Source organism: Monodon monoceros, unplaced genomic scaffold (assembly GCF_005190385.1).
Source record: "Monodon monoceros isolate NGI ecotype Baffin Bay Population unplaced genomic scaffold, NGI_Narwhal_1 Super_Scaffold_20, whole genome shotgun sequence".
In the NCBI taxonomy this organism is placed as follows: domain Eukaryota; kingdom Metazoa; phylum Chordata; class Mammalia; order Artiodactyla; family Monodontidae; genus Monodon; species Monodon monoceros.
In genome coordinates, this window is record NW_021703777.1 from 98,301,439 (window position 1) to 98,314,609 (window position 13,171).

Here is a 13,171-nt window from a genome sequence, read left to right on the forward strand (position 1 = left end):
TCTTCCCTCTTTATCTTCCATAGGCAAAATGGCCAAGAAGTCTCTTGCACTGCCTGAGCATCTGTTTCCCTGAATGGACACAATACCCAAATGTTGGGCTGTCCCAGGTTTCAGTTCTTGAATCGCTACACTTTCTCATTTCCTAGATGAGCCCACTTCATTTTTAGGGTTTTAATGCCATTTGTATGTTAAAGACTCTCAAATTTGTGACTCCAGACCCAAAGAGTCTTCTGAACTTCAGGCACATATATCCAATCCCTATTTAACAGCTCCAGTGGCTATCCAATAGGAACCTAAGACAAAATTGTCCAAGTTCCAACTCGTCATCTTTTCTCCTAAACTTGTCCTTTCTTCAGTATTTCCCACCTCAGTAAATAGCAACTTGACATTTATAGTTGGGCAAACACTTTGGTGCCATCCTTGATTTCTCTTATTCTCTCATAGCCCACATCAATCCAACGGCAAATCCTGTGGATTCCACCTAAAAAAACCACACTGAACCCCAACCAGTTCTCAACACCTGCACCAGTACAACAAAGTCTCAGCCAGCATGTCCTCCTCTCTGGAATACTTCCATGGCCTCCTATTTGGACTCCCTATTCCCACTCTTAACCTATCCAATCTATTCTCAACACTGTAACCAGAGTACCCTTTTTAAATGTAAACCAGCTCATGTCATTTTCATCTCAAAACCCCCAACAACATCTCCTGTCATTCAGAATGACAGGAGACCTTGTGTTATCTGTCCCCTCCTTCACAGTTTCCTTCTTGTTCACTCACTTCTGGTATTCTAACTACACTAACTTCACTCCTGACCCCATATGCATCTACCTCGGGATTCTGTGCATGCTATTCCCTTTGCCTGCAATGTTCTTCCCCCCAGTATCTGAATGGCTCCCTGTCTTCCCTGCTTCCCATTTCTGCTCACATGTCCCTTATCAGTGAAGCCTTCTCTGAGCTCTCTCTGCAAAATTGCATAGCCCAGCACTCCCTTTTCCCTTCCTTGCTACACTTGTTTATGACACTCTTAACATTTAACATAATTGATGCTTGTCTTATTGCTCTCTTCTGCTCCACTTAGATGTAAATTCCAAGGGAGCAAAATGTTACACTTATTTCAATCCCTGCCATATTCCCTGAGGTCTATTTCAATGCCTTGTGTATGGCAGGAACCCAATACGTGCCTGGTGTATAAATTAATGAACTGGGATAATAATAGTGCTGACCTCATACAGGGGCTGTAGTCTCCAATAATTGATGTAAATACCTTAGTACAGTGCCTGACACATAATAAGTACTTGACAACTAATATTAATGATTCTTAGTCAATTCTTGTGTAAGGTGGATGCTTAAATGTAGTCCCCATTCTGGGGACAAAATTTGACAGCAGTAATCAGGTGGGGGAGACAGAATATAGACATATCTCTATAAAACAATTTGTTCAGATTCTTTAGCAGGAAACTTTAGGGTAATGCGTCCCATGTAGGTGAAAATGAGTACAATTAACCCACAAAATGACTGGGTAACTCTAAATAATTTACTGTCTTCCTAATAAATATATTGTACTATTGTACTATAAATACTGCACCATAGATTTCTAGAAAAAAAGTCAATCTTTTCTTCAATAACATGAACAATTTTAAGCCAGGTATAACTGAAAGATAAGACTCTAGTTTGGTTTACCTGGATTTCTCCTCTTTCATTGCCCAAGTCTGGGGACTGTGTTCATTTTTTTGCAACAAATGTTTTTGGAGTGCCTGATGTATCAAGGTACTGTGCAAGGGAAGAAGGATTCAGCAGCTAACAAGACAAGCTTGGTTTCTGTCTTCATAGAGCTTACTCTATCAGAAAAGAGGGATAATTCAATAAGAAATGACAGCAGGAACATGCTGGAATAGTGGAAGTACAGAATGCATATGATAGAAGCAAGTAACTTAACTTGAGGTAGGGAAGAAAGATGGGAAAAGAGAACTCTTTAATTCTCAGAAGAGGAGATATTTAAGAAGATGTGTGAAGTTATCCTGGTAAAGATTCAAACACAAAACAAAATCAAACAAAAAACCACCTGGCAAAGAAGTTATCCTGGTAAAGTAAAGGCTGCTTCCAGGCAGATGGGAAATATGTACAATGGCTTGAAGCCTGGAGAGAACTTAAGACCTCCAAGCCTTAAAAGTTCTGAAAGGTGTTTTTGAAGGTAAAACAAGGCTTACCTGCTGTGTCACATGAATGACTTGCCCATATTGAGTAGAGTTTCTCAGATTCTATTAGTAAGTATAGGAAATTCTTAATCTTTCTTTAATACATGTTCAAAGTTAACATTAAATCTTAATAAATAAGATTTCCTTTTTAATATGGTACACTCCAAAAATGTCTCCTGATCACATTTAAACTCTGGCCAGGATTGTTTCTCTGTTATCATGGACCTGCAATTCTCTGTCTCACTCAGTTGCAAGAGTACACAGCTGGCCTTGGGCTTTGGACTTTGAGCTTCTTTCAGGGCTGGAGTATATGCTTACTATTCCCCCTCCTTTTCATAAAAAGAGTAACTTAGTATTGGCGACAGAGCCGGACATAGATCCTGAATGTAGGCACCACATGCAAGCCTTGGCAATTCCTTCCACTACCAGGCCCTGTAGAGTTGCTCTACAGGGCACTGGGTAGACTGGCTGATCCCAGGAAATATACAGTGTAAATAAGGAGATAGGGTGTGTAAGCATAAAAAGACGGTTAACAATACAATGCAAACTTTGTGAAATGATGAGTGGTTTACCCAAAGAATATAATAGAAAATCAAGAGAAGGAAAGACCATCACAATCCGGACAGGTATTGCAAAGCAATAACAGTTTGAACTGGATCCTGAAGAATTAGTAAGATTCTGAAAGACGGGTATCAGCTGGATAATGCAACACAGGGAGAGGAAAGGTGGTGGGGTGGGGGGCAGAGAGACAGGGGAGAGAGCATAAGTAAAGAAGTTCTATAGAAACCTGCAGTCACCGTTCTGAGGTCCCAAAGAGACTCTCTTGAAATTAGTGATCTCTTTGCTTGCAAACTTAGACTCATTCATTCATCAAAATGGGGATGTGGTTATTTAAAAAACTTGGATTCTGCAAAGTTTTAGGATAGGATTTTAAGTCAAACCAAGGAAATAAAAAAAACAATGTTAAAGAGTAAAGGCATGGCTTCCCTGGTGGCGCACGGGTTAAGAATCTATCTGCCAATGCAGGGGACATGGGTTCAAGCCCCGGTCCAGGAAGATCCCGCGTGCCACGGAGCAACTAAGCCCGTGCGCCACAACTAATCTAATCATAAGGAAAAGCCAGACAAACCCACACGGAAGAACTGTCTATAACCGGTCTGGGTTCTTTAAAAATGTCAGTGTATGCAAGTGGGAGGGACTGAGAAACTTTTCAGATTAAGGGAGACTAAATAGACAAGGCCACTAAATGGACCAGATCCTATATTGAAGGGGAAAGTGCTTAAAGGACATTATTGGGACAACTGACAGCTATGGGATGTTGGAAGGTAGATTTGATGAAAGTACTGTAATAATGTTAAATTTCCTAAATGGAACAGTATTGTGGGTATTTATTTAAGAGAACATTCTTGTTCTTAGGAATTACACACTGAAATATTAATAAGTAAAAGGGCAGAATGTATGTAATCTACTTTCAGATAGCTCAGAAAAACAAATAAATATTTTATAATTTACGCATACATATGTACATGCAGATACATGTGTGTATACATATAACTGTATACCTATCTATCTATCTACATATATATAGAGAGAAGATGATAAAGCAAATGTGGCAAAATGTTAAAAAACAGTGAATCTGGCAGAAGTATATCCAGAAGTTCTCTAGAGAGAGGGAAAGAGAGAGAGAGAGAGAGAGAGAGACTTTTTTCCAGCAATTCAATGAGCTTTAGAAGTTTAAACAAATTGAAATTTCTATTAATAGGGAGTACTTACTGTGTGCCCATCATTTGCTATAGAATGTCCTAGACAGGATGTGGAAATCATTTTCATGTTTTGATATGAGGAAGTTGAAACAGGATACTCACTGTAGGACTTGGCAGGGTCCTGGATTTGAATTCAGGTTGGACTCATTTCCTATCACTAGAAGGGACAGTTCATGTGAGGTCAGGTGGGAAGAGGTGAGGCTTCACCCTTCAGGAGCTCAGAGCCTATAGGGAGGGTAGAGAAGGAAAATAGAAAAGACAAATATCATATGATATCTCTTATATGTTGAATCTGAAAAAAAAAAGGATACAAATTGAACTTATTTACAAAACAGAAAAAGACTCACAGACATAGAAAACAATCTTATGGTTAAGGGGGGAGGGATAAATTAAGATGAGATTAACATGTACACACTAGTATATACAAAATAACAAACAAACAAACAAAAATAACAAACAAGCACTCACTGTATAGCACAGGGACTCTACTCAGTATTTTGCAATAACCTATAAGGGAAAAGAATCTGAAAAAGAATAGATATATGTATATGTATAACTGGATCACTTTGCTGTACACATGAATCTAACATGACATTGTAAATCAACTATACTTCATTTTTTTTAAAAAGAAATAAATTTAAAAAATTAAAAATTAAACTGAAAATAAAAAGAAAGAAAAGTAACTGGATACCATAGAGTGCTGTGATAAGTACTGTTAAAGTCTTCCAACCACTGTTCATTGAACACCTACTAGGTGCCAGGTGTTATGCTTAGCTCTCTGGGACCAGAGCTGTGGACAGCAGAGCCCTGGGCTCTGTCCTTCCAGACCTTCGGTTGCAGTGGATATGATGACGCTTGTGAGCACAAGCACTATGGGAGCACCTGGGAAGGATGGGTCTCACATCCAGACTGGGAGGATTCTCAGAGGGGATGCCGCCTTAATGGATTTTTAGAGATGGATGAACCTGTGAAATCTTGCTCACCCCTGTGTTCTAAAGCCTGGCACGTATAGGGAACTCACTAATTAGTGAACTTGGAAAAAGAAATAGAGGTGTTCTCCATTGTGTACAGACTGCACTATTCCTGATTAAATGAGTGAATGAATGAATGAATGAGAGAGTGAATGACTAAGTGAGTGAATAAATCCTCACCTGCAAGGAGCCCAGTGGGATGAGCTCTCCCAGCAGGTGAACCTCTCTGTCATCCTTACAGGTCACCAGAGAGAATGGACCAGTCTCAGCAGGCTTTCCTTCAGTGATGGAATATTGAGAAGAATTTGGGGATGGCAGCTGGTGATTAACCCTAGTCTGCGTGTGTGCGTGTTTGTGTGTGTGTGTTGGGGGTGGGGTGCGGTTCCTTGTTGCCCTGGCTTCTGTGTTTTGCTTTTCTATTAGAGGAAATGTTTTATTAAGAAAAGACATTCAGATCTCTCTTTCTCACTCTCTATTTTTTTTCTTTTCCTGACTTGCTCAATACTTTTTCAAGCTCTTATTTTCACAGAGGAAAACCAAGCCGCCTTCCCGAAGCTGTGCCTCAGGTTTTGTTCTTGCCAAGGTCATGCAAAACCAGCAGCCTACGTGCCTCTGTAGGTCAGAAACAAGGGCCCTTCGGCTCCATCCAAAGATCATAATCATCATAGTAACAAAACAATATCCTTTCAGTTTTGCTCAGTGCTTTTCCTTCTATGATCTCTTTTCATGTGTAGAGTACATTTAGGAAAATATGTACAACATTTGTGGATAAAATGCTTAGGGATTTCCACATTCTTTTTGGTGATGCCCCAGAAACCTGTGTAGGAGCCTAGTGGGGAGGGGGCCCCCTAAGGGCAGGATGCTCTGCTGACTTATTTCTCTGCCCTTTGCTCAGCCAATCACACCAGCCAACTCAGCTGCTTGCTTGTGCACGTTCCATAAACTGGAGTCCCAAGTTCCAGGTAACACACATTTCACATTTCACCTGATACATATATCTCATAGCAGGGGAAAAAATAAAAAAAGGTTAGAGATTAGTAATCAGTGGGAAAGTTGCATATCTTCATAGTGTTGCTAAAGAAATACAGGCCCAGAAAGGGAAATCATTTGCCTAAAATCACAAAGCTAATTAGTGGCAGAGCAGGAACTAATCCCTCATCCTAGGTATCATTCTGATTTCTACTCTAGAACATGTTTTATTGCTGCATCTGGCTAAACCAATCACAATGAGTGAAAAGGACAAGTAATTTGGACCAAGAGGGGAGAAATAATAATAATAATTAAAAATCTTGAAAGCTGAAGCTTCTGGCCTGCCCCATCACCCTCCTGTGTACCTGGGGGATCTGAGTTCCCTGAAACTTGAGAGGTTATAGAAGGCCTGGTGCAGCTACTTCTCCCTCCTGGAACCTCACTTTCACCTCCAAAAACTGACCTGGGTTGGTCACTCACCACCATCTCTTTGGGTTCTGGAATGTTCTTCCAGGTAGGAAATAACTAGCAAGGATTACCCCTGTCCAGACTAACTAAGAGTCTGGATCTGAGGCTCAACTGAAATCAAGGATGGGAATGCTTTCTTTCTAATGTAAAACAATAAGGCTTTATACTGATGAAGTTGCTCCAAGCCTCCTTGCAGCAGCACAGAAAGACAATCAGCTTCCAGGGAAGAGAATCAAGTCTCTACCACAACTTTCAAAAACCACAGAAGGGAGGTCTCCAAGCTGCATGAAGTTCCTTTGAGAAGGCAAACTCAGATCTATTTTAGCCTCTTCCTGTGAAGGAATGGCAGCACTGAAGATGCTCCCTGGTGTCACGGCCACCAAAGTGGCACTCTTTGTGCCACCTAGAGGTACTGGGAAAGTAGGGGGAGACCAAGGCAGTGGCTGCAGCTGAATTAGCAGCTCCAGGAGGGCAAAGGGACAGTTCTTCCCAAGTTTTCAGCATATTCAGAACACTTTTAAAGATACTTTTACCTTCTGTAAAGAAAAATATGTTTGCTTATAGCTTCCTTACCTGTAATTTCTTGCAATGGTTTGCATACTGTCTGTTCTGTCCTTCCTTCCTTCCTTCCTTCCTTCCTTCCTTCCTTCCTTCCTTCCTTCCTTCCTTCCTTCTTTCCTCCTTCCTTCCAGTAAATCTCTCTCTCTGGCCAAAACAATACCATTTTTTCCTGTTCATTCCCTGAAGAGAGTACCAGTTATACTTATTTTGAAATGATGACAACAGTACCATTACTGAAAACCATTAAAAGCAGATTTGAATTCATGTCTAGTACTCAGATAATTTCTTCAAATTAAGCATTGGTCTCTCCTACAACCTTATTTTTAAATGTAAATAGTAATGTAATATTTTAATAATATCTTGAATCATGGAAGCTTTTACTGAATTAAATTTATTGAATCGATTTCACATCAACAGTAGACTCTGGCCAGGGACATATTCTGGCTATACTTATAAGGTTCTTCCTGGGGAGCAGACCCATTCGTTTCTCATCTCTGAGAAAAGATGAGCGGAGAGAGTACTACAAGAGGGGGTAACAAAACAGGTAAAGACAAGGATGTGGGGAAATCTGAAACACAAAGAGGGATAGTGAAGATCAGTGATTGTTTATAGGAACTATTTTGATGCATATCTCCTTGGTGGCAGATTATCTTGCATTATTCCCACCTCTTTAAGATGTACAAAAACAGGGACTTCCCTCGTGGTGCAGTGGTTAAGAATCAACCTGCCAATGCAGGGGACACGGGTTCGAGCCCTGGTCCAGGAAGATCCTACATGCCACGGAGCAACAAAGCCCGTGCGCCACAACTACTGAGCCTGTGCTCTACAGAACTGTGAGCCACAACTACTGAGCCCACGTGCCACAACTACTGAAGCTCACACACATAGAGCCCATGCTCCACAACAAGAGAAGCCACTGCAATGAGAAGCCCGTGCACCACAACAAAGAGTAGCCCCCGCTTGTCACAACTAGAGAAAGCACACCTGCAGCAACGAAGACCCAACGCAACCAAAAATAAATAAATAAATTTATTAAAAAAGAAAAAAAAAGGATGTACAACAATAGCCATAGTATTTTCCACTGAAGCAGATCAATGTTATTTGCCATCAGGGATCTTAATCTTGTAAAAGAATAAAGTTAGTGAAATATATATATGACTGAAAATAAACCTCTCTCTTTTAAAAGAAAAAAAACAAAACCTTTTATTAGTTTGTGTCACACAGCTTGTGGGATCTTAGTTCCCTGGCCAGGGACCAAACCTGTGCCCTCTGCAGTAGAAGTGTGGAGTCCTAACCACTGTACCACCAGGGAACTCCCCAGCCTTCCTCTTTTGCACTAGAATTAACAGCCAAGGGCCCTGGGAGGTGGGAAGGGGGAGGGCTGAATGCAAGGGCCATGAGTTCATGCCACACATTGGTGCCGAGGAGTGTTGCCATCACACCTATTTCCAACTCCAACCACCTTCGCAGTCCTGCATGGAGCTTTACTTCTGAAGGGGCTTTTGTGTGTATAAACAATCAAATTTACTACTTGCTCTTTCTTTAATGTTCAATGTAATTATACTTATATTAACTAAATTTTCTCTAAACATTTAAACATAAATTTACACAACTTATAAATCAAAATTTAAACTTTATGAAGCCTCTTACACATTTAAAAATTAATAACAAACCTTAGTCAAATTCTCTATCTCAATAAAAGCATGAGCCTAATGTGCTGCATTCCTTTAAGTGCGTCAAACGCCTTAAAAACACATTCACAAATGTGTGATATTCACAAAGTATCATAATGCTTATAAAATATATTGTTATATTCATACTTAGCCTATGAGAAAATTAGTGATTCTATAGGTTTAGCTAAATTTCTCCATTATTCACATGCTTTAATATATTTTAATGTATCTTTCCGGGTTACATGACCTATTGAACATAAAACCAAAAGATTATGGTTGGTCAGCTGAGATTGTTATCAGTGAATTGATTATTAATCACACCAAGGCCACTGTTTGAATTTCCAAAGTGAGTCAAACCCTAGCAGATATTTTTTATCAAGATTGTTTCATTGTGTCAATGAGAATGTCCACAGCCACGTCTTTTCCTGCAACTTGGTGTCTCTGCTTTCTTCCTTCATTATATCTGTATCATGGGATGTGACTTATGTCCTCCCCAAATTCATATTTTGAAGTCCTAACCCTCAGTACCTCAGAATGAAACTATATTTGGAAATTGTATCTTTAAAGAGGTAATTTAATTAAAGCGAGGTCATATGGGTGAACTCTAATCCAATATGACTGGTGTCCTTACAAGAAGAGTATACTGGGACATAGACAAATACAGAGGGAAGATGATATAAACAGAGAGAAGACAGCCCTCAATAGGCCAACTAGAGAGGCCTGGAACAGATTCTTCCTTCATGGCCCTCAGAAGGAACCAATCCTGCTGACACCTTGATCTCGGACTTCTAGCCTCTAGAGCTGTGAGAAGGTAAGTTTTGTTTATGCCACCCAGTCTGTGGTACTTTGTTCCAGCAGTCCTAGCAAACTAATATATAATATTTAGCCTCAATTTACAATTTAACTCGATTTACAGTTTTTGCATCTCAGGAAAATTGGTTGAGTCATCCAGAAGTTTCATTTTCTAGGAGATAAGAGGCTGAGTTGACCTATCAGTCCTTCTTCTTGAATTTGACCCATTTATCATGTGGCAACCCACTGGTATGCTTTCCACTTAGTTTCTGCCCATGGTCTCTTGAGCTGACAGACCTTTGCTGCTCTGGGTATAATTTCGATCTCCTAGGTAAAACAAAAACAAAAACAAAAAACCATAATACTTATAAACATGTACTTGGAAAAACAGAATGTCATGTATGTCATATATGTCAATAGTTCCTTACCAATTTTAGTTCATTTAAAATTTTTATTCACCCTTCTTTGGTATTATAATGATCATCTTATACGTGTTAATGAACTTATTTCATCTTTGAATGTCATAGCTTTCTTATAGACTCAATTCATTCCAGTTAGATATAGTTAATATTCTTGTTTGATGGTCAAATTATTATAACTTGGCAAGTAGGAGTTTCTTAAAACTATCTCCTTTGTCCTTGCAGGATGACCCTACACATTTTTAAAAGTGTCCTTGACTTCTGACACTCACTGTAGCTCAAAGTTCATCCTAATTTTTCTCCATACCAAGACATGGAGTCAGTTGATCTCCAAGGAGCCTTGGTTCTTTCCAGCTCAAGAACTACCTAGTGTTGGAGGAGGAGATGTGGCCACTCAGCGTCCATGACCATGCTTTGCATTTGAGTGATGCAGGACAGGGAGACATCAGTGCTGGACCACCAGTGCTGGACCACCCTGGGGATAGAACTGAAAACATCTGTTTCTCGTCAAGGTCAGGAGGCTCACAATTAATCTCTAATTTAGCTTTAAGATTAATAAATTATTAAAAAAAGATTAATATGTTATTTAAATTTATTTCCATTTCACTATGCTTAACTTAACTTTTAACCCATTATCCCAGTTGCAATCATGTCTCCTTTTTTACTTTCTTTTTATGTCTCATCAACCACCATTTTGCAGTCACTTTATTGACCCTAAAGAATCCCAAAGTACCTCATAAATTGCCTCTGTGTATCCTCCCTCACTGTCAGGACAGATACAAAGCAATCTAGCCCCTTTCACACATGTGAACACATTTAGGTCCCATAAGGTGATATTTCACAGGCTTAAGGCCTAATTTTCTAAGGATGTAATTTATAGGCTGAATGACCTTTACCCATTTTGTTCCCCTCTCTGGACCTCACTAACTCATCTATAATGTTTTGTTTTGTTTTTTTTAACTAAGAAAAGAAAAAGGCCAGGTTTCTGTGATTCTGTGATTCAGGAATGTATCAGATCCAGGACCAAATCTGTTTCATTAACTAAAGGATCTTTACAGAATGAATACAGAGGGAAGGAAGGACAAAAGAGCTGAGAGCTCTCCCGTCCTATAAAACCAGACACTGAATACCACTCAGCTGTTCTTTCCCTATGTGAACCTGAAGTAAAAGGGTTAAGCTGTGTGAAAGCACTTTATAAACTTAAACCATGTGTAAATTTTCTTTATTTTTATTACAAATTACCAATCATGATAATGATTGAATTAATTCAAGCATTAAGCTGTTAAAGCTCTCACCTAGGTGCCGGCAGCCAAGTCCTTACAAAGTCCACATACCCTGGATTTCCAATTCAGTGCTCTATCCACCAGATTATGCAGCATTTCAAATATGAAAATGAATTCCATGGATGAGAAGCAATCATTCACCCATGGGCCAGGCTCTCATCTTTCTCTGCACACCTGTCAGGAAGAGATCCAACTGGAAAGGCCCCACTTGCCTGAGATAAAGGCCAGTCCACTAAGGACTGTGACGTCGGGTGCTCTGCTCTTGAGCATTACAGCACACCAGCTGCATTAAGGTTGTAAGGCATGTAAGCCTTCCCGGGCTATTTTATTTATTCCAGGTCTCAGGGATGCCTGGAATGTGAGATGAGTTTGGGTCTACCATGTCTCTTCAGCATGGCTGAAAAATGAAGTGCATACATTGTAAACAATACATGATTTGTGTAAATTTATTTTTCATATACATACACTAAAGTATACTGTTTTATTATTGAAATATAATTGATTTACAATTTTTGTGAGTTTCAGACGTACAGCAAAGTGATTCAGTTATACATATAGATATATGTATTCTTTTTCAGATTCTTTTCCCTTATAGGTTATTACAAAATATTGAATACAGTTCCCTGCTCTATACAGTTGGTCCTTGTTCGTTATCTATTTTATATATAGTAGTGTGTATATGTTAATCCCAAACTCCTAATTTATCCCTCCCCCTTCTTCCCCCTTTGGTAACTATAAGTCTTTTTTCTGAGCCTATTTCTGTTTTGTAAATAAATTTATTTGTATCTTTTTTTTTTTAGATTCCACATACAAGTGATATCATATGATATTTGTCTTTCTCTGTCTGGCTTACTTCACTTAGTATGATCATCTCCAGGTCCATCCATATTGTTGCAAATAGCATTATTTCATTCTTTTTTATGACTGAGTAATACTCCATTGTCCATATAGACCACATCTTCTTTATCCATTCATCTGTTGATGGACATTTAGGTTGCTATATGATCCTGCAATCCCACTCCTGGGCCTATATCCAGAGAAAACCATAATTGGAAAAGATACATGTGTTCATTGCAGCACTATTTACAGTAGCCAAGACATGAAAGCCACCTAATTTATACTTTTTGGTGTACCTTTTTTTTTTTTGAGTTTTGACAAATGCCTAGAGTTTTTTTTGAGTTTTGACAAATAACCACCACCACATTCAGGATGCAGGACAGCTCCATCCACACACAACTGCTGTCCTTTTGTGTTCAAGTACTCCGCAGTACGTGGGCCTCTCACTGCTGTGGCCTCTCCCGTTGCGGAGCACAGGCTCCGGACGCGCAGGCTCAGCGGCCATGGCTCACGGGCTCAGCTGCTCCGTGGCATGTGGAATCCTCCCGGACCGGGGCACGAACCCACGTCCCCTGCATCGGCAGGCAGACTCTCAACCACTGCACCACCAGGGAAGCCCCAACCTTTTACACAATGTCATATAAGTGGAAATCTGGCTTCATTCACTTACATACTGTATCATATATTTTAGATATATCCATGTTGTCTTGTAATTTGTGTTTTTTATGGCCTGGTAACGTTCTATTGTATGGTTACACCGGTGTTCATTCAGCCATTCATTAGTTAAAGGACATTTGGGTTGCTTCCAGGCTTTGATGATTACCAGTGAAACTGCTATAATCATTTACATACATGTTTTTGTATAACATAAGTTTTCACTTCCTTGAGTAAATACCTGGGAGTTGAATTGCTGAATCACATGGTGAGTGTGTGTTTAACTTTATAAGAAACGGCCAAACTGTTTTCCAAAGTGACTATACCCTTTTGCATTCCCTCTAGCAATGCATGAGGGTACTAGTCAATCTACAACCTTACCAACACTTAGTAGTGTCAGATATTAGTATTAGTAGTAGCACTATTATTATTATAGCAATTCTAATAGGCATGTAGTGGCATCTCATTGTGGTTTCAATTTGCATTTTCCTTGTGACAAATGATGTTGAGCATCTATTCATGTGCTTACTTGCCGTGGTAAATTGTCTTCAGTGAAGTGTGTACACAAACCTTTTGCCTGATT